The sequence below is a fragment of the Erythrolamprus reginae genome, chromosome 2 (genome assembly GCF_031021105.1).
Source record: "Erythrolamprus reginae isolate rEryReg1 chromosome 2, rEryReg1.hap1, whole genome shotgun sequence".
Classification (NCBI taxonomy): Eukaryota; Metazoa; Chordata; class Lepidosauria; order Squamata; family Dipsadidae; genus Erythrolamprus; species Erythrolamprus reginae.
Genome location: NC_091951.1, coordinates 325900354 through 325925573, shown reverse-complemented (window position 1 = coordinate 325925573; position 25220 = coordinate 325900354).

Genomic DNA, 25220 nt, shown 5'->3' with positions numbered 1-25220 from the left:
GCACACATTCAGTGCTGGAGCTGACGTAGGACAATGCCTCGCAGGCCCTCAAATATGGCTCTGGTGGCATGCGTGCCATATGTTTGCCATCACTGACATAGGTCTTTACATTTCTCTTCTTTAAGGAAACATAGAAACATAGAAGATTGACAGCAGAAAAAGACCTCATGGTCCATCTAGTCTGCCCTTATATTATTTTATCTTAGGATGGAGATACCTTTATCCCAGGCATGTTTAAATTCAGTTACTGTGGATTTACCAACCCTGTCTGCTGGAAGTTTGTTCAAAGCATCTACTACTCTTTCAGTAAAATAATATTTTCTCACGTTGCTCCTGATCTTTCCCCCAACTAAGCTCAGATTGTGCCCCCTTGTTCTTGTGTTCACTTTCCTATTAAAAACACTTCCCTCCTAAACCTTATTTAACCCTTTAACATATTTAAATGTTTCAATCATGTCCCCCCCCTTTCCTTTCTGTCCTCCAGACTATACAGATTGAGTTCATTAGGAGGCATTCATAGCCTGCCATTTTTAAATTTTGTATATATGTGGCAGGTTTCTAAAAATTATTAAAAATTGGTCACACAAGTGTGCACATGCTCCATTTCCAGTATACTCACATAAGCGGAAATGGACACACATCCTTGCCTGCTACAAGCGCACAACCATCCTCTTCCCTTTTTTCTGGTCCACAAAACTAGAAAGTTTGGGGAACTCTGCTCTAGCAAACAAAAAATATCTACCTAACAATTCCCACTGGAGTAGCATGGTAGAGTAACATTCATATGAGCCGAGGTGGCGCAGTGGGTAGAGTGCGGTACTGCAGCTCAAGGTTGACTCAGCCTTCCATCCTTCTGAGGTGGGTAAAATGAGGACCCGGATTGTGGGAGCAATATGCTGCCTCTGTTAAAAAGTGCTATCGTTAACATGTTATAAGCCGCCCTGAGTCTAAGGAGAAGGGCGGCATAAAAACTGAATAAATAAAATAAGTAAATAAAATAAATATCCTTCAACGAAAAGTCTTCATCCTTCAGTAGATTGATTCAGGTAGATATCTTTACTCACTATCAAGAAAAAAATTAGGAGGGCAGATTATATCAAGACTGCTAAGAGATTAATTATCCTATGAAGTAGAAGCCCACAGCACTAGTTTGAGTCCCATTGCTGACCTATTACTTAGTGCCAGCGGTGAAGTCAGAAAAGGCCTTGAGCATCCGGAACCACCTGCTACCGCACGAATCCCAGCGGCCGATAAGGTCCCACAGAGTTGGCCTTCTCCGGGTCCCGTCGACTAAACAATGTCGTCTGGCGGGCCCCAGGGGAAGAGCCTTCTCTGTGGCGGCCCCGGCCCTCTGGAATCAACTCCCCCCGGAGATTAGAACTGCTCCCACCCTCCTTGTCTTTCGTAAACTACTTAAGACCCACTTATACCGCCAGGCATGGGGGATTTGAGACACCTTTCCCCCAGGCTTATTATAATTTATGTTTGGTATGTATGTGCTGTTTGGTTTTTAAATTATGATAGGGTTTTTAGGGTTTTTTTAATATTAGATTTGTGCCTATATATATTGTTTTATCGTCTGTTGTGAGCCGCCCCGAGTCTTCGGAGAGGGGCGGCATACAAATCTAATAAATTATTATTATTATTATTATTATTATTATTATTATTATTATTATTATTATTATTATTATCTTGCCTTCAACAAGAAAAGAAGATAGTAGTATGAATCAATAAAATTATTTAACTTAATAGCCTTCGGTTATCTTCAAATTAAAACTTCTTGAATTCCCAGCAACAATGCCTATGTATGTATGTATGTATGTATGTATGTATGTATGTATGGATGGATGGATGGATGGATGGATGGATACCACCCAACTCCCAAGGAACTCTGGGTCACTATTTCTGTATGTATGCTTTAAACAAACATTTCATATTACAGGAAAAGGTTCATCCAAGCCCACCCAAGCAGCTTATAAAACTAAGATTAATAATCATGATGATATTATTTGATGGTATGCATCAGACAGTTAAACATTGCACGGACATGTCAGGTTATGAAGCAGTCAATTGGTTGAATTACCTATGACCTCACTCTACCCTTTGATTCAACTTCAGAATTGTTGTTTTTCATATTGTTCTAGGTTTTTTTTTCTTGTTTTGCTCTTCTTTTTATTGCCAACCATTACATTGGTTGGGTGTTCAAAGAAAAATAATAGTATAGATTGTCAACAGGTCATGCCTGGCATATGGGAACACCCAGTTATCTGAAAGACTGCCGTATTTTGGTTTAAACTTGAATAACTATGTCATGATTAAGAACCTTTTCTCATCTTGATCCAATTCTTTGCAACAGGTTCTACCAGGGATTCCTTTGTAAGCAGTTTTTCTAAAGATTTAAAAAAAATGTTCCCCATGAATGAGCATCTAAGAAGTTCCTTGGAAATAAATAAATTCCTACCTGTCTCTTTGGATGTATAAAGGTTAATATTATTATATCTCATGGACCTTTTGGTTTGGAGGTTTCTTATATTATTTATTGAAAGGTATTACTGTATCTACAGTTACCTTAGTGCAGTGATGGTGAAGCTTTTTAAAGTCAGGTACTGAAAGAGCATGGCTGTGCACTATCGTGCATGCGTGAATGCCCACACCCTAATTCAATGCTGGGGAGGGCAAAAAAAGCTTCCCCTGCCCCCTGGAAGCCCTCTGGAGGTTGAAAACAACCTCTTTCCCTACTTCTGATGGGCCCAGTATGCTTGTGTTTCACCCTCCCCAGGCTCCAAAGGCTTCCAGAGCCTCTGTGTGAGCCAAAAATCAGCTGGCTGGCACACACATGCACGATGGAGCTGGGCTAGGGCAATGGTTCATGTGCCAGCAGATATGGCTCCATGTGTCACCTGTGGCACATGTGCCATAGATTCGCCATCACTGTTTTAGTGTGTTTGCATTGCATTTATAACTAAGTGCAAAATAAGTGCACAATAAATAAAACTAGTGCTACTAAGTCTACTACACAACAAGATGGATTGAAAACTGGCTGACTAACTGCACCCAGTGAGTAGTCCTCAACAAGTCTATGTCCACATGGAAAGAAGTAAGCAGTGGGGTACCACAAGGATCAATCCTAGGCCCAGTACTCTTTAACATATCCATCAATGACCTAGATGAGGAAATAGAGGGGGAATTAATTAAATTCGCAGATGACACCAAGCTGGCGGAGTGGCCAGTACCCCAGAGGATAGGCTCAGTCTACAGAAAGATCTAGACAGACTTGTACAGAGGGTCGAAACAAACAGAATTAAGTTTGACATAGAGAAAAGTAAAATCCTACAGCTAGGTAAGCAAAACCCTAAACATACATACAAACAGGGTGAAACACACTCAACACAAGTGACTGTGAGAGAGATCTAGGAGTCTTGGTGGACAACCAATTAAACATGAGCCAGCAAGGTGCAGCGGTGGCTAAAAAAGCTAACACAATCTTGAGATGCATTAAAGAGGGATATAATCTAGGACAAATACTACTCTATAATACCACTAATACCACTCAATAATACCCATGTCAGACCACACCTAGAGTATTGCATTAAATTTTGGATTCCACACTACAAGAAAGACATTGGAACTCTGGAAAAGAGAGCAACCAGAATGATAAAGGGACTGGAAATCAAAACATATGAGGAAAGGTTGCAGGTCCCTTCCAACACAAACTATAAATAAATAAATGTCAGTGCTATTTTATTGAGATATTGTTTGTTTCCTGCATTTATAAGCCAATCAACTAGAACTTTGGACAGTGAACTTGACCACTGTTACACAAAGATATTATATGACAGTCCATATAACAATAGAAGAGTTGGAAGAGACATGGAGGTCATCTAGATCAGTGTTTTTCAACCAGTGTGCCGCGGCACACTAGTGTGCTGTGAGATATGGTCAGGTGTGCTGCGAAGCTCAGAGAGAGAAAGAAAGTGAGAGAGAAAGAAAGAGAAAGAAAGCAAGCAAGAGAGAGAGAGAAAGAAAGAAAGAGAAAGAGCGAGAGAGAGAGAAAGAACAAGAGAGAGAGAAAGAACAAGAGAGAGAAAGAACAAGAGAGAGAGAAAGCAAGAGAGAGAGAGAGAGAGAGAACAAGAGAAAGAAAGCAAGAGAGAGAAAGAGAGAGAAAGAAAGCAAGAGAGAGAAAGAGAGGGAGGGAAGGAGAGAGAAAGACATAGAGGGAGGTAGGGACGGAGAGAGGAAGAGAGCAAAAAAGAGAGGAAGAGAAAGAAAGAGGGAGAGAGAAATGGAACGAAAGGGAGGAAGAGAGAGAACTTTTTTTGTCCAAACTTTTTTTAGCCCCCCGCCCCGCTCAATGTGCCCCAGGGTTTCATAAATGTAAAAAATGTGCCGCAGCTCAAAAAAGGTTGAAAATCAATGATCTAGATCAACCCCCTGCTCATGCAGGATATCTATATTAGGGATTTGAACTCCTAATCTGACTATCTTTCTGATCAACAAGCTCAGTGACTTAGACACTGAGCCACTTATATGAAATCCAAACATATGCAAATTGAACTTACTTGGACAAATTTTAATATGGACTGATTTGCTGAGCATCTGCTTCTCTTCTTTTGGTATTGTGATTATATAGTATTCTTATTTAAGTTATTTTTATTTTCTTGCAATTAATTCACAATTTATTAATTGAAGATATTTGCTTCGGACCTAATCAGATCGAATCAAAGGAGAACCCACTCACAAAGATTTCAAATCAAACACATCTATATTTAAAAATGATTTGTACAAACAAGGTCAGTCTCTTATTCCATGTTGACAGTGTTCCCAGGCAAATGGACTAATAGATAACGAACAGCCACTGCCAAATCCAATTTAGACATTCTTCAGTGCTCTAATGTTTTCAAAACACACACTCACGAAGCTTCATGTGTTCCTCAGACAGCTGCATCTCCGCACGGTGAATTTAAAGGGATAACAGCAGTTTGCCAGCAAAGCATTTCTGAAACCTCAGATCTAAGACCTTCACTATTGCAAACGTTGAAACTCCACACCTCTTTACCCATAAATCTTCACTTGTATACTGTCTGGATGTGGTCAACTGTTTCCTAGATATATTTTATTTTTTTTATTTTATTCATTTTATTCATTTTGTCAAGTATGTATCGGTAGTATACAAAGATATAACAATGTTTATATACATGATACTAGTAAGAGAGAAAAGATTAGGACAAAGGACAGTAGGCACGCTGGTGCACTTATGCACGCCCCTTGCAGACCTCTTAGGAATTGGGTGAGGTCAACAGTGGACAGTCTAAGAATAATGTTTTTGAGGATTCACTGTCTAGACTTTCTTTCATAGAGATATCACCTTCTAGAACTTTCCCCATAAAGATATTCCTGTCTACTTCATGACATTCTTACCCTGGCATCTAATAGGTACTCCTGATCCCCAATGTCTCCCCCCCTCCTCTGAGTCAGACATTACCATCATTGGGGTTTCTACATTCTCTGGTGGTTCTTCAGATTTCACTGGTTCCAATTCTCCCTCACTCTGACTCTCTGACTCAGTTGTCAAGAACACTTGTCCTGGTTACCAAAATTGACTCCGTTCATTGTCCTCAGAATCTATGACTAACTAAGCTGGTCGTGGACCATTCACAACAGAAGATGTACTACAAAATAACAAATATGTTTCAATTGCTCTTCAAATATGATGCAAGAATCAGTATACAGTAATCAGGACAATTCCTTGGGTCAGTCATTATTCATTTACTATAAATATTTTCTCTTAGATTTCATTAAGATAATGGCTTCTTTGACGAACCCTGGATGCTGCTACAGGAAAGTTCTTCAACAGTTTTATGGAAGACAAACTCCTTAAGGCTTCTATCCTGCTACGCTTCATGAACTCTTCCTAATCCTTTGTTACATGAACTGAAGAGCCATAGGCAGAATTTGCTGGGATAAACATAGAAACATGGAAACATAGAAGACTGACGGCAGAAAAACACCTCATGGTCCATCTAGTCTGCCCTTATACTATTTCCTGTATTTTATCTTAGGATGGATATATGTTTATCCCAGGCATGTTTAAATTCAGTTACTGTGGATTTACCAACTACGTCTGCTGGAAGTTTGTTCCAAGGATCTACTACTCTTTCAGTGAAATAATATTTCCTCACGTTGCTTTTGATCTTTCCCCCAACTAACTTCAGATTGTGTCCCCTTGTTCTTGTGTTCACTTTCCTATTAAAAACACTTCCCTCCTGAACCTTATTTAACCCTTTAACATATTTAAATGTTTCGATCATGTCCCCCCTTTTCCTTCTGTCCTCCAGACTATACAGATTGAGTTCATTAAGTCTTTCCTGATACGTTTTATGCTTAACACCTTCCACCATTCTTGTAGCCATTCTTGTAAGTTCCAAATCATCTTATATTTTGTATGCACATATCAATTTAGATCCAACACACACACACACACACACACACACACACACACACACACGTCTCACCAAGAATGAGGGCGGGAACATAAAAAATCAAATTAAAACCATGCTGAACAATGCTTCTCCGTCCACCAACATTTCTGAACCAACGTGATGAAAGAGAGCTGCTTTCAGAAATATTTTCCTCACAAGAGGCAGGGGAGGAGATAAATCCAGTGGCATTTTTGCACTTGTTTTTCTACAAAGAGCCAAAGTTTGAACATTCTGGCTTTTATATTCTGCCTTGCATTTCTTCCTTTCAATCAATCTGTTTTGAAAACTCTGCCTTAGACTGCACAATATATCCCCAAGTATCTGCCACTCAGAAACCCCAATAAGAGAAGTACAAAAGAAACCCTCAAATATTGTGAGATAAGCCAACAAGCAGAATCTTCTTTCATCTGGAAAGAACATTTCAGTACCACGTTGATTCAAATAGCTTCCTGAATTGGCTGAGTGAATGCAGAGTCTTTCAAACAAGTCTTCTCCCAGCCTTCTGAAAATACTTTCTGAAAGGAAAAGCAAAAAGGTGCACCCCTTCCCAGATTCCTCTGACAAAATATAACTGCAATCTACTGAACAAGGATATTAGTTTCTGCAGGATCCAAAATCCTGCTTATAATGCAAGTTCCCTGCAGATTTTCCTACCGATGCACTGGGACTATAACGTAAAGGACAGCTAGTTGTTCGAGTCCTAGATTGGTAATAGCACTGTAAAGAGTTGAGTGTATGGGTTCAGTTGTGCAACCTTCTTTCATATGCTATTTTTCAGAACAGAGATTCAAGACAAGCAATCGACTCCAAAGATACATTTAAAGGAACAGCCTCTGGACAGAGATGTCCATCCTTGGCAACTTTAAGACTTTAACTCCCAGAATTCCCCAACCAGCTATCTCTGCACTAGTTCATAAGTTGGGACAAGAGTTTGGAAAAAGAAGATTTATTTATTTATTCATTTTTATTTATTGGAACACCATCTTTTGGCTGTGACGAGGAGGGCGTTTGCCCAGGTTCGCCTGGTGCACAAGTTGCGGCCCTATCTGGACAGGGAGTCATTGCTCACAGTCACTCATGCCCTCATCACCTCGAGGTTCGATTACTGCAATGCTCTCTACATGGGGCTACCCTTGAAAAGTGTTCAGAAACTTCAGATCATGCAGAATGCGGCCGCGAGAGCCATCGTGGGGCTCCCTAGATTCACCCACGTTTCTTCAACACTCCGTGGCCTGTATTGGCTGCTGATCAGTTTCTGGTCACAATTCAAAGTGTTGGTAATGACCTTTAAAGCCCTACATGGCATTGGACCAGAATATCTCTGGAACCGCCTTCTACCGCACGAATCCCAGTGGCCGATAAGGTCCCACAGAGTTGGCCTTTTCCGGGTCCTGTAGACCAAACAATGTCGTTTGGCTGGCCCCAGGGTAAGATCCTTCTCTGTGGCGGCCCCGGCCCTCTGGAATCAACTCCCCCTAGAGATTAGAATGGCCCCCACTCTCCTTATCTTTCACAAATTACTCAAGACCCACCTTTATCCCCAGGCATGGGGGAATTGAGACATCCTTCCCCAGGCTGCTATATTTTATGTTTGGTATGTATGTGTTGTATGGTTTTAATTGCTGGGGTTTTAGATATGTTTTATTTTTAATATTAGATTTGTTTCACTGTTATATTGTTTCTATTATTGTTGTGAGCCGCCCCGAGTCTTCGGAGAGGGGCGGCATACAAATCTAATCAATAATAATAATAATAATAATAATAATAATAATAATAATAATAATTAGGACAGGAGATGGAAGGCCCTCTGGTGCACTTATGCACACCCCTTACGGACCTCTTAGAAATCGGGAAAGGTCAACAGTAGATAGTCTAAGGGTAAAGTTTTGGGGGTTAGGTAATGCTACTACAGGATCTGGTAGTGTATAAATAAACTTATAAATACGTTTATTTCTGGAGTAATATTACAATGCAAGTAAATGGTTTGTAACCATAGGAAAGGCTGATGTAAGCCATAATCAGTATGTAATTATGGGTTTGCTAAATGTGCTGCAACCTGATAGGTTGCAACCTATAAAGTAGGAGTGACGCTTTTGCATGGGTGTGGTTTGTTACAGTGGTTTGTTATAGAGTGGTTTGTGCTGGGTGGTTTGTAGTTAGTGGTTAGTGTTTAGTGGTTGCAGTGGTGGATGTAATAAGAGTTATATAATAGTATTGGGGATAGTTTATTATAGTGGTCAAATGCAAAGGTGATAGTTTATTTAGAAAAGCAGTTTGATAAGAAGAAAAGTAAAATATATTTTTACAAGACAGCCTGCTGCAGTGTTTTTCATTGACGACTTCAATTAGGTATAGTTTTGTACTGTGGCTACTTGGTGGGTTACCTTCCATATGCACAAAACTCTCCCAACAAGTTCTATGAATCAACTACTCAGTTACTAAAGTTACTAAAATTAATAAAATTAAAATTAAACCCATCCCATCCCATCCCATCAAGGGAATGAGAAAAGAATGCCCACATATGCCTTTTGCATATCAAGAACAGTCATATCAGGAGAAGAAAGCCTAACTCCAAGGAACAACTTCCCGTCCATGGCAGGAAAGAAAAGAGCAATAACTCATGGCATACTTCCCTTTTTCCAGCTGACAGGCTGAACATGATTCCACTCCAGCTAGTTGGCAACACCTCTCTTTCTCCAGGCTGGTAGAGCAGCTCATATTACATAGTCATCAGAACACAAGTTGGATTGTTAAATAATGGCATACTGCCCAGAAGAGTTTTCATACTGAGAGACTGGAAGAATTGAAGAGTACGATGAATTTATTTCTATTTAAATGTGTCAGAACCTAGAATAATGCAAACATAGCAACTGTCCGTAAGTCGTGAAAGGAGATGGGCCTTTTTCAGGGCCAGACAGCTGCTTTAAAGACTTGCAAAAAAGATGTCACTTTTACATTCCATACTCTCACGCCTTCTGAAGCTTCGTTCAAGAATAAAATCTAAAGTAATGGATAGGCTAAGCAACCATTGTCTGTTTATTATTCATTCATTCATTCATTTATTTATTTATTTATTCCAATACAAATTGAAAGTTGAAGAGAATAAAAACGTGTAGTAGTAGATATCAGGGAAGGGATAGAAGAAGAGATATGAGAATAGAATACATCAATGAAGAGTAGAGGAAAGGATATATGAATGGGAGAGACAATTGGACAGGGGACGGAAGGCACACTAGTGCACTTATGCTCGCCCCTTACTGACTTCTAAGGAATCTGGAGAGGTCAACCGTGGAAAGTCTAAGGGAAAAATGTTGGGGGTTGGGGGTTGACACCACAGTGTCTGGTAATGAGTTCCACACTTCAACAACTCGATTGCTAAAGTCATATTTTTTACAGTCAAGTTTGGAGCGGTTCATATTAAGTTTGAACCTGTTGCATGCTCTTGTGTTATTGCGGTTGAAACTGAAGTAGTTGTTGACAGGTAGGATGTTGCAGTATATGATCTTGTGGGCAATACTTAAATCATGTTTAAGGTGTCGTAGTTCTAAGTTTTCTAGAGCCAGGATTGTAAGTCTAGTTTCGTAGGGTATTCTGTTTTGAGTGATGGAGTGAAGGGCTCTTCTGATGAAGTATCGTTGGACCTTTTCTAGGGTGTTGATGTCTGAAATTCGGTGTGGGTTCCAGACAGATGAGCTGTATTCAAGGATGGGTTTGGCAAAAGTTTTGTAAGCTCTGGTGAGTAGTGTGAGATTGCCGGAGCAGAAGCTACGTAGGATCAGGTTGACAATTTTAGAAGCCTTATTATTATTATATAAGAAGTTACTTCTTATTGCTCAGGCTTTGCCTTTATTATCCATCTCACTTATACCCATCCATGTGTATTTTCCAGGCCATGTCAATGTAACAGTTTAATTAACTTGGTCCTCATACCAAGTCCCGATCGTCACTACTAGCAAATTCTTCTTAGAGGACTATTTGTGCACAATATGATCTACCATTGAATTAAACCCCTTCCTTTTAAATTATATCCAATTATTTTATAGAATTAAAAAATGATATGTAATTAATATTCCAGATTGTTTATAAGGCACTTTATCAGCTGTATTTCTATAAGCCAAACCAGATGATTTGACTTTCAAACAACAGCCTTCAGATTGATTCTTCATTTCTCTTAATCATTCCTTCATCACTGAAAACAGGTTGCTATTTTTTAAAACAAAAAGTTGAAAGTCATTATTTTAGCTGCACACATTAATCAATAACATCGTTGCAGCACAGTAAGAATTGGGGACTTTTGACTGTTGTGCTCTCGGAGACTATGGTTTCAATTGCCAAGATTTTAGTCCATTAATGTAGTTACTGTTTACCTTGACTGTTTTATAATATGGTGCCTGTGGGAACTCTGGGCAATTATCTCAGCCATTAGAAAGAGGGGGAAGTAAAGGAAAGACACTTGTTTATTACAGTTGCCTAGCAGAGATATGACCCAAAATCAAAATATAGAAATGCAGTCCATTAATGCTTGTTAAAGATGAAAGTGTGTCGTTGTCAAATATTCATTATTGGCCTTTATGAGCCAGTTTAGTGTATACTGAAAACTAATTTCAGTATGACACTTGGCATACACATATACTCAAAATCCCTCTCCTTGGTATTCCACTAGCCTGACAGCTCTTTTAAAGTAGCACTTGTCACCTCCGTAGACTTCATTTGGACACAGGATCTGGGTTTTGAGAAGCCGCCATCTTATCATACTGGCATTGCATATGGCAGTGTTTCCCAACCTTGGCAAGTTGAAGATATCTGGACTCCAACTCCCAGAATTCCCCAGCCAGCGAATGCTGGCTGGGGAATTCTGGGAGTTGAAGTCCAGATACCTTCAAGTTGCCAAGGTTGGAAACACTGCCATATGGAACAGGGAATTATTCTGGTTTCTTTACAGGATGAGAAAAAAAATCTATTTTTTACAAGGGGATGGAAAGTACTTGAGATTTTTAAAAATCACAATGCAGAAAAAAGAAAACATATTTTTTTCCGTCCTGCTATTTCTCAGTTGTCTCATCTTAAACATCTGCACAGCAAAAGAGTAAAAGATGGCTCTCTTCACACTGGGAATGATATAATGCAGGTACTATTCAGGCTACTGAATCCAATTCGTATTCAGGGAGAAATCTAAAATAATTTATCACCAGCAGCTCCTCTTCAATAAACAGTTGCATCTATTTAAACAACTTTGTCAGATGTGTGTGAAATGAATTTGACCTGGAACTTTATTTTTATATAGAAGAACTTGCCAACATACACAAATGGCTTTATAAAAGAACAAGAAGACCTTGAGGTTTTAAATCCTCAGACAAGGAAAAATTAACTTTATTAATATCCATCCATGATAAAGGCTGAGGACAGGTTCGCTACAAGATGTTCCATATAATTCTGTTACACAGTTCTAACAAAAATCAAGGTTCCTATACAGATAACAGTTTATTCTATTCCAATTGTGATATTAGGAAATTTTGCAGACCAGATGGTAGCCTTAAATTAGCTAAGAGTTATTTTTTAAATTAATCTCGTATCTCAAACAGCTGGAAAATGACAAATTGTATATAAATAACAAAGTATTAAAACAACACAATGTATTTAGATTTTTAATAGCTAACGAAAAGGAAAAGAATGATAAACCAGTAACATACTGATGAATTTATCCAAACAAAATAAAAAGTGCCAGTGGAAAAATAGGTAGCTCAAGGACATTTGGATGAAAAGGAGGAGGAAGGAGAACTACTTGTGTTAGCCTTCAAGCCACTGGTGTTTTAATATTATTATTATTATTATTATTATTATTATTATTATTATTATTATTATTATTATTATTATTATTATTATTTATTAGATTTGTATGCCGCCCCTCTCCGAAGACTCGGGGTGGCTAACAACAATAAAGAAAACAATGTAACAAATCCAATATTAAAAAGCAATCTAAAAAACCCCAATTTAAGAGACCAATCATACATACAAGCATACCATGTATAAATTCTATAAGCCTAGGGGGAAGGGAAAATTTCAATTCCCCCATGCCTGACGACAGAGGTGGGTTTTAAGGAGCTTGCGAAAGGCAAGGAGGGTGGGGGCCACTCTGATATCTGGGGGGAGCTGGTTCCAGAAGGTCGGGGTCGCCACAGAGAAGGCTCTTCTCCTGGGTCCTGCCAAACGGCATTGTTTAGTTGACAGGACCCGGAGAAGGCCAACTCTGTGGGACCTAACCGGTCGCTGGGATTCGTGCGGCAGAAGGCGGTCCCAGAGATATTTTGGTCCGATGCCATGAAGGGCTTTATAGGTCATAACCAACACTTTGAATTGTGACCGGAAATTGATCGGCAACTAATGCAGACTGCGGAGTGTTGGTGTAACATGAGCATGCCTTGGGAAGCCCATGATTGCTCTCGCAGCTGCATTCTGAACGATCTGAAGTTTCCGAACACTTTTCAAAGGTAGCCCCATGTAGAGAGCATTACAGTAGTCGAACCTCGAGGTGATGAGGGCATGAGTGACTGTGAGCAGTGAGTCCTGGTCCAGATAGGGCCACAACTGGTGCACCAGGCAAACCTGGGCAAATGCCCCCCTCGCAAATGTTCTAACTACCATGTTTAAGCTTCCTGTTTCTCTACAGCTTTTGCAATAGAGATAAGAGATGCAGCAACTATTTATTCAAATGAAGGGCATTCCTGCAAAGGGATTGTCTAAAAAAAAATAAAGCAAAAGAGGCAAATTGTGTAAACACTACTTATAGAATCACAGAATTGTGGCATTGGAAGGGACCACAAAACTCTGGTTGTATAACTTTCTGTTAGGCACAAGAAAACCAGTTTAAATAAACCTCAAGAGGTTTCTTCTTAAAGAGAACTAGAAGCAGAGGACCCAAAATCTCTGCAGGTACAGTGTTCCATAGACATGTAGATCTTACTATTAGGTAGGACATCACTGGAGGATTTCTGGCCCAGTCAATCTCTCTCCTCCTAGTTTATTTCATGGATCATCAGGAGCAGTGGTGGACTGTTTCTGGAAAAAGCTAATCGTGCGCAGCTCTGCGACAAGTGTGGAATCGAGCAGTTTTGCTTCCCGCACCTGTGCAGGTAGCAAAATCTTGCATGGGGGGGCACGAGCGCATGCATTTCGGCAAGGTTTTTTTGCTTCTCCACAATCAAAAAACCCTCATCGAAACATGCACGCTTGTGCATCCCCATACAAGATTTTGCTACCGGCACAGGTGCAGGAACCAAATTGTGCTCGATTCCACATTTGTGCTCCAGAGCTGTGGAGCTGCACACAATTAGCCGTTTTGGCAGCAGCCCACCAGTGATCAGGAGATAGGGGGTAAAATGACTTCAGGTAAGCCAGGAATGACAAATTTGCAATGTCACAGCTTCGTCACATGACACATCTGGACTCCCGCCCCTCACTAAACTGAGCATGGGCATGGCCAACATGTGACGCATCTGGCCCTTGGGCTGCATGTTTGACAGCCCTGACATAAGCCATCTTGACTTCCTGGAGAAAAGGCAGAATATGAATCTAACATATAGAAACAAATACAATGATTTGTAGCATGAAGAATGGTTGCATCTTTCTTCTCCTGGTTGCAGGAACTAGGTATGTCTAATTTAATGAAAAGAAGGACTAGGGGAGACATGACAGCAATGTTCCAATATCTCAGGGGTTGCCACAAAGAAGTGGGGGGTCAAGCTATTCTCCAAACAACCTGAAGGAAGAACAAGGAACAATGGATGGACACAAATCAAGGAGAGAAGCAACTTGGAAGTAAGGAGAAATTTCCTAATAGAACGATTAACCAGTGGAAGAACTGGTTGTGAATACTCCAACACTGGAGGCTTTTAAGAAGAGGCTGGACAACCACCTGTCTGAAATGGTATAGGGCAGTGATGGCAAACCTATGGCACAGGTGCCACAGGTGGCACACAGAGCCATATATGCTGGCATGTGAGCTGTTGCCCTTGGTCATCTCCAGCATGCATGTATGTGCCAGACAGCTGATTTTGGCCTGCATGGAGGCTCTGGGAGGGTGTTTTTGACTTCCAGAGAGCCTCCAGAAGATGGGAGAGGGCGTTTTTATCCTCCACCTGCTCCAGAAAAGCCTCTGGAGCCTGGGGAAAGCAAAACCCTAGCCTACTGGGCCCACCAGAAGTTGGGAAATAGGCCGTTTCTGGCCTCCAAAGGGCATCTGGGGGACAGGGGAAGTTGTTTTTGCCCTCCCCAGCATTGAATTATGGGTATGGGCACTCGTGCATGGGCAATAGCATGCACACATGTTCTTTCGGCACCTGAGGGAAAAAAGGTTCGCCATCACTGGTATAGGGTCTCCTGATTGAGAAGAGGGTTGGACTAGAAGACCTCCAAGGTCCCTTCCAACTCTGTTATTCTATTAAACATCTGTTGCATCAGAGCTGAAGAAGCTTCTTGGATGAGCAATGTTCAAATCATATATTTATGTGTAGATCTCAGCCCACAAGGGCCATTGGGCAACACTTCCCCCCTCCTAAGTCGCACTGGTGAAGTCAGTGAAGGCTTTGTTTATATGAGTGAAGCATGAATGTTTTTAGGAGACCTGGAACCTCAAGAGTGCAACTACAAGCAGCTGTGCTTTAGTTTTGCTTTACTAAATGTTTCTGGACACCTCAGCTCAACTTTACCGAACACAAGTGTTGCTCGTTGTTGCTTGCAACCTCCCCTTCCTGCTTGTCATACCTCTAGCTATGTAGCCAAGCATTCTACTTGCTTTCCCTATTGCCTGACCGCACTGTTCACCCATTTTGAGACTGTCAGAAATCACTATCCCTAAATCCTTCTCTTCCGAAGTTTTTGCTAACACCAAACTGCCAATAACAATACTCTGCCAATACAATACTCATGTCCCCCCTTAGAACAATGTCAGAACAATAATTAATCATGTTAGAAGATAATTAATCACTGGAACTGCTTGCCTCCAGAAGTTGTGGGTGCTCAATCATGGAGATTTTTAGGAAGAGATTGGACAATCTTTTGTCTGAAATAGTATGGGGTCTCCCGCTTGAGTGAGGGATTGGACTAGAACAGGGGTCCCTAACCTTTTGGATCTCAGGGACCCCCCAAGGTCATACTTTTAAATCCCGCAAACCATCAAATTAATCATTTAAAGTCCCGGAAACCACTAATATGATTTAGTTCTCAATAATATAAAGTATCTTGCTGCTGTTGCTCTTAAAGCTTGCATTTTCAAGTCGCCTTGATACCTTGACAATTTTATTCATCATTTAGTTTGCTGGTACTACAGTTGTGGAAATGTGGGGAAAGGAGAGAGAGTTGTTTTATGCGGCTATTGCAAATGGCTGATCTGTCTGCATACTGCCAAGTTAAAAGATTGTGAGCCTCCACTGAGACTGCATCACAGTAAAACAGTCATTGACTCCTCTCCTTTGTCAGCACGAGATGGATATGTTCATTTTAAGCAAAATGATGCGCTAATGGCACTGCTGATCAACACTCTCCCCAATCAGTTGCATTGCAGCCGGGTTACAAGGGAATGCAAAAATTGGAGATAGAAAAAAGCTAGGCAATCTCTTTCCAGTGGGCAGTGCCAGGCAAATAAACATGTTGCTCACAGAGTAGATGATTGCTGGCACTAAATGTATAAAAACACTTGACAGAGAAGCAAGGCCGGCTTGTAGCAATCTGTCTGAAGTCTGCTAAATCTAATAGAAATTGGAAACTGAGGAATGCAAAGTGCTGCAGCAAAGGGCAAAGAAGATCATTGCAGCCTGCCCTTAATGGCATCTTGAAAAACAGCTGGCCTCAAACGTACAAATATTGATTCAGTTTATGGAAATCTGGTATTACACTCTTGCTGTCTCTAGGCAAACAGCTTATCTAAACAGATCTGACATGGTTGTACCATCTGGTTTTATTTCTGGAGTGCTTTGCCCACATTTCTTTCTCTCCCCCTCCCTTCTGCTTTTCCACTGGGTAGCCTGAGTGATTAATGGGCATGATTTAAAAGCTGACTTCCTATCACTACTAGTCTCCTTTCTTCCTTTAAGGTGGCTGGTCGCTTTGCAATAATTATATATATATATACCGGTAATTATATATATTTATACACACACACACACACAAATTTCAGAATCTAAAATGAAGAGAAACACTGTTGTTAATGGTTAACGGTACACAACGAATCTCAAACGCATTGCCGGTGCATTCATGTGTGAGTGGAGGGAGTTGTTGACAAGGTCTTCATCCTCTATTTTAGGTAGGTTCGAATGGATACTGTGTGCTTTTTGCCATGCCACATTTACCACACATTTAAAAGAGCAAATAAAGAGAGATGAGAAGTTTTAAAGAGATAAACACAGAACCAGGGAACATTTTGTAAGCACTGAGAATAACAGCAGAGATGAAAAATCTAAGATAAGGATTACTTAGCAGAGGTGATCTGAGGTTTCTTTTTCTCTGTCTCGAGATGCTTACTTTGGATTTAATCTCTCTTTGTACCCGAGTATAAATTGGGCATTTTGTAGGGGTTCAACTCTATCTGAAGTAGTCTTAACAGAATAACTGAGTTGGAAGGGACCTTGAAGATCTTCTAGTACAGGGTCATGCATACGTGCCCCAGGGTGCCTTCCGTCCCTGGTCCTAATGTCTCTCTTTTACTAGTATCATGTATTTAAATATTTTTATACAGTATCTTTGTGTACCACCAATATGTATTTGACAAAACTAACTAACTAACTAACTAACTAACTAACTAACTAACTAACTAACTAACTAGTTAGGCGGTTGGGAAAGCAAGTAGGATGACTGGCTGCATAGCTAGAGGTATAACAAGCAGGAAGAGGGAGATTGTGATCCCCTTATATAGAGCGCTGGTGAGACCACATTTGGAGTACTGTGTTCAGTTCTGGAGACCTCACCTACAAAAAGATATTGACAAAATTGAACGGGTCCAAAGACGGGCTAAAAGAAGGGTGGAAGGTCTTAAGCATAAAACGTATCAGGAAAGACTTAATGAACTCAATCTGTATAGTCTGGAGGACAGAAGGAAAAGGGGGAACATGATCGAAACATTTAAATATGTTAAAGGGCTAAATAAGGTCCAGGAGGGAAGTGTTTTTAATAGGAAAGTGAACACAAGAACAAGGGGACACAATCTGAAGTTAGTTGGGGGAAAGATCAAAAGCAACATGAGAAAATATTATTTTACTGAAAGAGTAGTAGATCCTTGGAACAAACTTCCAGCAGACGTGGTAGATAAATCCACAGTAACTGAATTTAAACATGCCTGGGATAAACATATATCCATCCTAAGATAAAATACAGAAAATAGTATAAGGGCAGACTAGATGGATCATGAGGTCTTTTTCTGCCGTCAGTCTTCTATTTTTCTATGTTTCTAACTAACTGACTGACTGACTGACTGACTGACTGACTGACTGACTGACTGACTGACTGACTAATAAATAAACCCTCTGCTTGAACAGGAAACCCTATTTCATTTTAGACAAATGGCTGTCCGATCTCTTTTAAAAAGCCTCCAGTGTTAGAGCATCCAAAACTTCTGGAGTCAAGTCGTTCCACTGGTTAATTGGTCTCACTATCAGGATTTTTTTCCTTAATTCCAGGTTGCTTCTCTCTTTGATTAGTTTTCACCCATTGCTGCCTTCAGGTGCTTTGGAGAATAAATTGATACCCTCTTCTTTGTGGCAGCCTCTTAGATATTGGAACAATGCTATCATGTCACCCGTAATCCTTCTTTTCATTAAACATCATTTAAAGACAAGGAAAATGTTTGTGGAATCCCAACTGTCTGAAAAAAAAGCACTTTGGGTCAATCACTCTGTTTTTGGTCAACACAACTAGGTATAATTGTGCTAACTGTAATTAATTAAACCTAATGTTGATTAAATATAAAAATCAAATACCCAGGGGAAGAGCCTTCTCTGTGGAGGCCCCGGCCCTCTAGAACCAACTCCCCCCAGAGATTAGAATTGCCCCCACCCTCCTTGCCTTTTGTAAGCTGCTTAAAACCCACCTCTGCTGCCAGGCATGGGGGAATTGAGATACTCTTTCCCCCTAGGCCTTTATAGTTTTATGCATGGTATGTCTGTATGTATGTTTGGTTTTTATAATAATGGGTTTTTAACTGTTTTTAGTATTGGATTATTATTATATGCTGTTTTACTACTGTTGTTAGCCGCCCCGAGTCTGCGGAGAGGGGCGGCATACAAATCCAATAAATAAACAAAAAAACAAAAAAACAAATAAATAAATGAATAAATAAATGAATGAATAAATAAACAAACGGACGGACGGACGGACGGACAGACAGACAGACAGACAGATAGATAAATAAGATAACATCGTCTTGGTCCTGCTCAAAATTTAAAGCTCCCAGCATTTCAAAAACACACAAGCTTGAAAAATGCTTCAAATTTCTGGCCCACAGAAAAGATAGATAGACTGTAGTTTTAATCCATTGTCAAGAAAGTCTATTCTTCTAATGCCACACTACTGATATCCTAGCATTCCTGCAAATTAAGAGACTGCCTTTTATTTCCAGAGACAAGAGGTGTGTGCTGGATATACTTTCTCCTGTGATTCACAATGTTCCTTTGGATAAAAACCTATTGAAAAGAATGACCCGTGGGTACACAATTCCAGCACTGAGCTCCCAAATATACAAGTAGCTAATATGCCAGGGTTTTCCACAAGGGAAAGTGCATTAAAAAAACAAGGGGAGGTTTGATCGCACCATTGCCACCTCCTTCTTGATTTCCTTCATTACCCCCTGCAGAGACTCCTGTAGCAGGTCCATTAATAGGTAGCCCAACGTTTCTGCTCACAGACTTTCTGCATGAACAGTTTGCTTCCTCTGACTTTCTGATGACATTGCTTTGCTTAGCCTTCCACACATATTGATTATTTTTAAAACTGGACCCTGTTTTCATTTTTCCCCCAACATGCTCCAGCGTCTGCCTCTATAAATACCATTCCTTTTTTTTTCTGAGTCAAGTCAAAATCATCCCTTATATTTAGCTTCTGATTATTCTTATTCTTATTCTTATTCTTATTCTTATTCTTATTCTTATTCTTATTCTTATTCTTATTCTTATTCTTATTCTTATTCTTATTCTTATTCTTATTCTTATTCTTATTCTTATTCTTATTCTTATTCTTATTATGTCAATACAACACAGCAAACAAGATCACTATGCTGGATTTTGTATTTCATCACCAGTCGGGCGCTTCCCAAGCACCTAGAACTGCATGATGTAGCGGCGAATTATGTTTGCCGATCCCAGTAAAGCGGCCTTTTGCAATTGACAGATGGAGATTTTGTCAATTCCGATGGTTTTCAAATGTCCCCTGAGATCCTTTGGCACTGCGCCCAGTGTGCCAAGTATCACTGGGACCACTTTCATTGGCTTATGCCAGAGTCCTTGCAGCTCGATTTTTAGATCTTCGTATTTAACTAATTTATCTAGCTGCTTCTCATCAATTCTGCTGTTCCCTGGGATTGCGATGTCGATGATCCATACTTTCTTTTTCTCCACAATCAGGATGTCTAGTGTGTTATGCTTCAGAATTCGGTCAGTCTGAAGTCGGAAGTCCCACAGTAGTTGTTATTATTATTATTATTATTATTATTATTACTTATTAGACATGTTTGTCGCCCTTCTCTGAAGACTTGGGGCAGCTTACAGGGTACAATAAAAAACAATGTGTACAGAAATTTAATTAAACTATACGCTAAGATCCCACTATATTAAAAACAGTCAACCATTCAATCATAACCACATAACACATTTGGTAGTCAGGCGAGGGCATGATCTAATTGCCCCATGCCTGGCTACATAAGTGAGTCTTAAGACTCTTGTGAAAGGCAAAGGGGCTGGGGGCAGTGCAAATCTCTGGAGGGAGCTGGTTCCAGAGGGCCAGGGCTGCCACAAAGAAGGCTCTTCCCCTAGGCCCGGCCAGAGGACATTGTCTGGTCAACGGGACCTGGAGAAGGCCAACTCTATGGGACCTAATTGGCCACTGGGATTTGTGCGGCAGAAGACAGTCCCATAAGTAATCTGGTCCGATGCCATGTAGGGCTTTATAGGTCTTCACCAACACTTTGACTTGTGTCCGGAAACCAATTGGCAGCCAATGCAGTCCGCGGAGTGTTGGAGAAACATGGGTATATCTAGGGAGACCCATGACCACTCGCACAGCCGCATTCTGTACAATTTGAAGTTTCTGAACACTTTTCAGAGGTAGCCCCAGGTAGAGAGCATTGCAGTAGTCGAAACTCAAGGTTTAGCTGTTTACAAGGAGGAAAGTATATTACATATACCCATATTTACACAAAGACACAGACACACAGAGAGCATCTTTATGAATGCACGCAATACTCTTTAAGGAGAAAGTCCTTGCTTAACTGCCTACTTTGGGCTCGTTTTAGGAATTCATCATGAAGTTAAACAATGCATGCTGTTATGGTGTTAAGTACAACTTATTTTTATTGACATTATATACCATTTTCTCAGAAAGAATGTCAAAAGTCCAGAATGGTCCATGGGTGAGAGAAGTGCTATGGTGAAATGTATATATTTGGGTTCCATTTTTTTCTCTGTTCCTGCTAAAAAGAGCACACACAAAAAAGTCATGCCACCAAAGGAAATAATGTAATTAGCATTACATTTTACTATATTAATAAAGGTGACTATATTTTCTGTTGGCATAAACTATCTTCATCACAATATTTGCCCATCAATCTTCATTATGGACTCTGGTTAATTGGCTACTTCTGCATGGAATGTATTGTCCATTACCACAAATTTCTAGACATTGGATTAGAATAGAATTGAAGACATTTTAGAAGAATCACTTGCTATTCTTTCATATTATGTAGTAACATTCCATGCAATAAAATGCTTTTAAATAAAAATCAAGGAAATGCTTTTAAAATCACTGATACATAACCTCTGTTTTAGAAGTTGTACTTATTACTATGAATTCACATTGTGTGAACTCTGCCCAAGGCATTCCTATCAGGAAAGTTACAGATGATAAGTAAGTTCTAGCAAAAATAACATGGACTGTTGGATTTTTAAAAAAATTATGAGAGAGTTTTGCTTAGAATTTATTGATGAGAACTCTTCACTTATTCTAAAGTAGGCAATCTGTGGTCTACACACTGCAAACCCTCTTTATGGTCCATAGTCCCTAACGGTTGTTGTGCCAATATTTGGCAGCAAACGTCTGAATTTAAGAAGTTTGACAAAAGACATACATGCATGTGCAAACTTTCTGAAAAGTTTCCAACTTTTTCACTGATGTGGTATCAAAATAGACTTTATTCAACAGCATAAGAGAATAGAAAGTCCCTCCAGCTACTCATAGTTTGTTAGAATGGGCAGCCACAGCAAATTTAAATTACCATAATATCAATCAAACAAATTGGCTCTGTTTTTATTAATATCAATAACAAGAACAAATCAATAGTGTATCCCATCCACTAGTATAAAAGCATAAGAGGTCAGAAGACTTTAGGTCTATCTAATCCAGCATTTGTATTATGTAGCCCCAATATACAATATTCACAACTTCACTCTTGATACATGCTTATTGACACTTTCAAGAAAGCCCAGAAGCTTAGTGAAAAAAAGATTTATCTTTGTCGAAGCCATGTTTATTCTTTTTTAGCAAGGAGCATTCTTCTCTGTGCATGTTAGTGTTCTCTGAATTATATTTTTAACAATTTCCCTCCAGATGCTAAACTAATTGGCTCTTGGCTTCTTTTATCCATCTGAAATCTCCACATCTCCAAGTAAATCATGATGTGTATCATGGTTTCTATATGATATGTGTTCTGTTGAGCTCTCTGGTAGAATCCTCCTGAAAATTCACAGGTACAAATTTCAGACACATACATGTTTGAAACCTCAAAACAATGTTCTTTATAACGAAAATTCAAATAAACTAAGCACTCTTTTTGTATAGCAAAGAGCACTCATCTCCAAACAAACTAGTAATTTGTACAAGTCCCTTATCAGTTCTGAGATACTTAGCTTGCAGCTGTGAGGCAATTTACACTCCTTCTTCTTTCACAAAGTGAAACACCCTTTGCTCTGCTTTAGTTTCAAAGCGGGGGAAAATCAGCACACAAAAGGTCAAAGTCAGCAAGGAAGGCACGAAACACAACGATCAGATAATCCTCCACAATGGCCAAACCCACACACTGCTCTTTATAGCAGCCTCACTAATTACCACAGCCCCACCCAACCATAGGTGGCCTCATTTTCTTTGATAATAATCTCTCAGTTGTTGCTGCCTATGCATCGCTCTCTGCATGCATGGCTGTATCATTAACTCTTGTTCTGAATCCAAGGAGGAGACCAATAATTGATCTCCTTCTGAGCTGTCTGCCACACTCTCCTCCTCCCTGTCACTCATGTCTTCTTGGTCAGAGGAGCCTTCATCAGCAGATTCCACCGGGAGCAAAACAGGCCTGCGGCATGTGGATGTCTCCCCCACATCCACAGTCCTTGGGGCAGGAGCTGGGCCAGAGCTAACCGCAACAATATGAATCTACAGATTCAGAAAGTATGGACATAAGGAACTTATACAATAAACCTACAATGACCTCATGCAAAATGTGGGACTCTCCATGGACTTACACCTTCTCGCTGATTTTCATCACAGGGAGCTCTCCATATTTCTCTGGAGTCAACAGCTGCTATTGTTCAAAATAACACCTTTAGGAAAAACAGCAGAGTGCCAGTTCAGGCTGCTAACCTGAGAAAAATCAATCATAATATTGAATATTCTGGGTTGCCCATGCCTTGTTATAGAGTGCAGAAAAGCTGTTAGAGAGGATATGCTGACATTTCCTGAGGTAATAATGCACAAGGGAGCTATGCTTGGGAAGCAAGGAAAAAATTAGATAATGAAGTATCTTGGAACAAACGAGATCATGCTTATAGAATATGATCAACATCACTATTTGAATGGCTGATCTGTTCTAACTTATCTGTGTTCTTTTGAATAGAGCAAAATGATTATTCTTTTTAATAGTGGCATCTTAAATGCATGAAGATAATTCAGAGAGGACTTCTTATTGTTATGTATTTTTGAATAGGTATATACAGAATCTCTCTCTCTCTCTCCCCCTCTCTCTCTCTCTGTGTAAAACATACTTTTGCTGATAATGAAAAGGAAGGGAGATTAGTATAGATCTGTTTTGAGCTTATTATGCTCTCATCAGCTTGCCATACTCTTACCGGGATTTGAACCTGCAGAGTCTGTCTTGTAAGGCAGTAGCTTTAACTTCTGGACCACAGGCTCTCCTCCTCTCAGCTTGTACCAGGGCAGAGTTATATCTGTTTTTCTGTCTAATCGCCCTGGCATACCCAGATATGGAGGGGAGCATACTGCTTCCTTTTTGCCACTCGGATGGTATTTCCTCCCATATTTGGGTATGACAGGATGATTTGACAGAAAAAAACCCCCATAAGTCTTCCCTGGTAGGAACACATAGATCATCAAAAAAATCAAACCAGAGTAATAAGGCTTAAATTATCCTACTTTGTACATACTTTCCAGATCTAGCTCTGAAAAAGAATATAATGGTCTAACCCTGCTGTTCTGTTTAAGAAAAGTAACAAATCTTCTGTTCCCGGGTCACCCTGACCCGGACCGAAAACTCTTCATTTGCAGTGCTTATGTTTGGTCTTTTTGAAAGCTTTTTTCACTTGGAAAGTAGTCTGAACATTTCTGCACACAATGATATGAAAATTGAAATGAAAAAAGTAAATCTTATTGGTTTATTTTGCGGATATAATGCACGCCCCCCCCATTTTTGTGAAATTTTTTTCAATTTATGGATAGTTTTGCTTGCAAAATGCATTCTATTTTACTAAAGTTGGTATGGGATTGGTAGCTTGAACATTTCTGAACATAATGATATGAAAATTGAACTTGAAAAATTGATGCATATTGGTTTATTTTGTTGATGAAATGCATGCCCCCCCGTTTTTTTTAAATAGTCTTCACTTTATGGATAGTTTTGCTAGCAAAATACATTCTATTTTACTAAAGTTTGTGTGGGATTGGTAGCTTGAACATTTCTGAACATAATGATATGAAAATTGAACTGGAAAAATTGATGCATATTGGTTTATTTTGCACATAAATGTATGCCTCCCCCCGTGTTCAATTATTTCAATTTATATAAAAATTATGCTGTTAATTTCAAACTTACATACTTTTTTTTAGTAAAATGGATTTGTTTCATAAAATTAGTCCTCTGGCTACAATGTGGTTGATTTTCAAAAGGATATTCCAAATATTTCTAGACAAATATGTATAAACAGTGACAATAATGGCACATAGCAAGGCCGGGGGTGGGGGGTGGCCTTTTTGTGGCAAAAATAAACCAATAAGAACCATTTTTTTCAGTTCATTTATATTTTTCTTATATTCAGAAATGTTCAATTTAGTATATCAAACCTTTTGGGGGGAAATTCCTTAGGGATTTGTAGCCTTAAAAAAATAGAAATTGACACGAAATTAAAAAAGGATGGGGGGGGGAGGGGCTTTTTGATCAAAATAAAAATATAAGTCTCAATTTTTCCAGTTCAATTTTCATATCATTATGTTCATAAATGTTCAAACTAGTTTTCCAGTTGAAAAAGTTTTCAAAAAGAT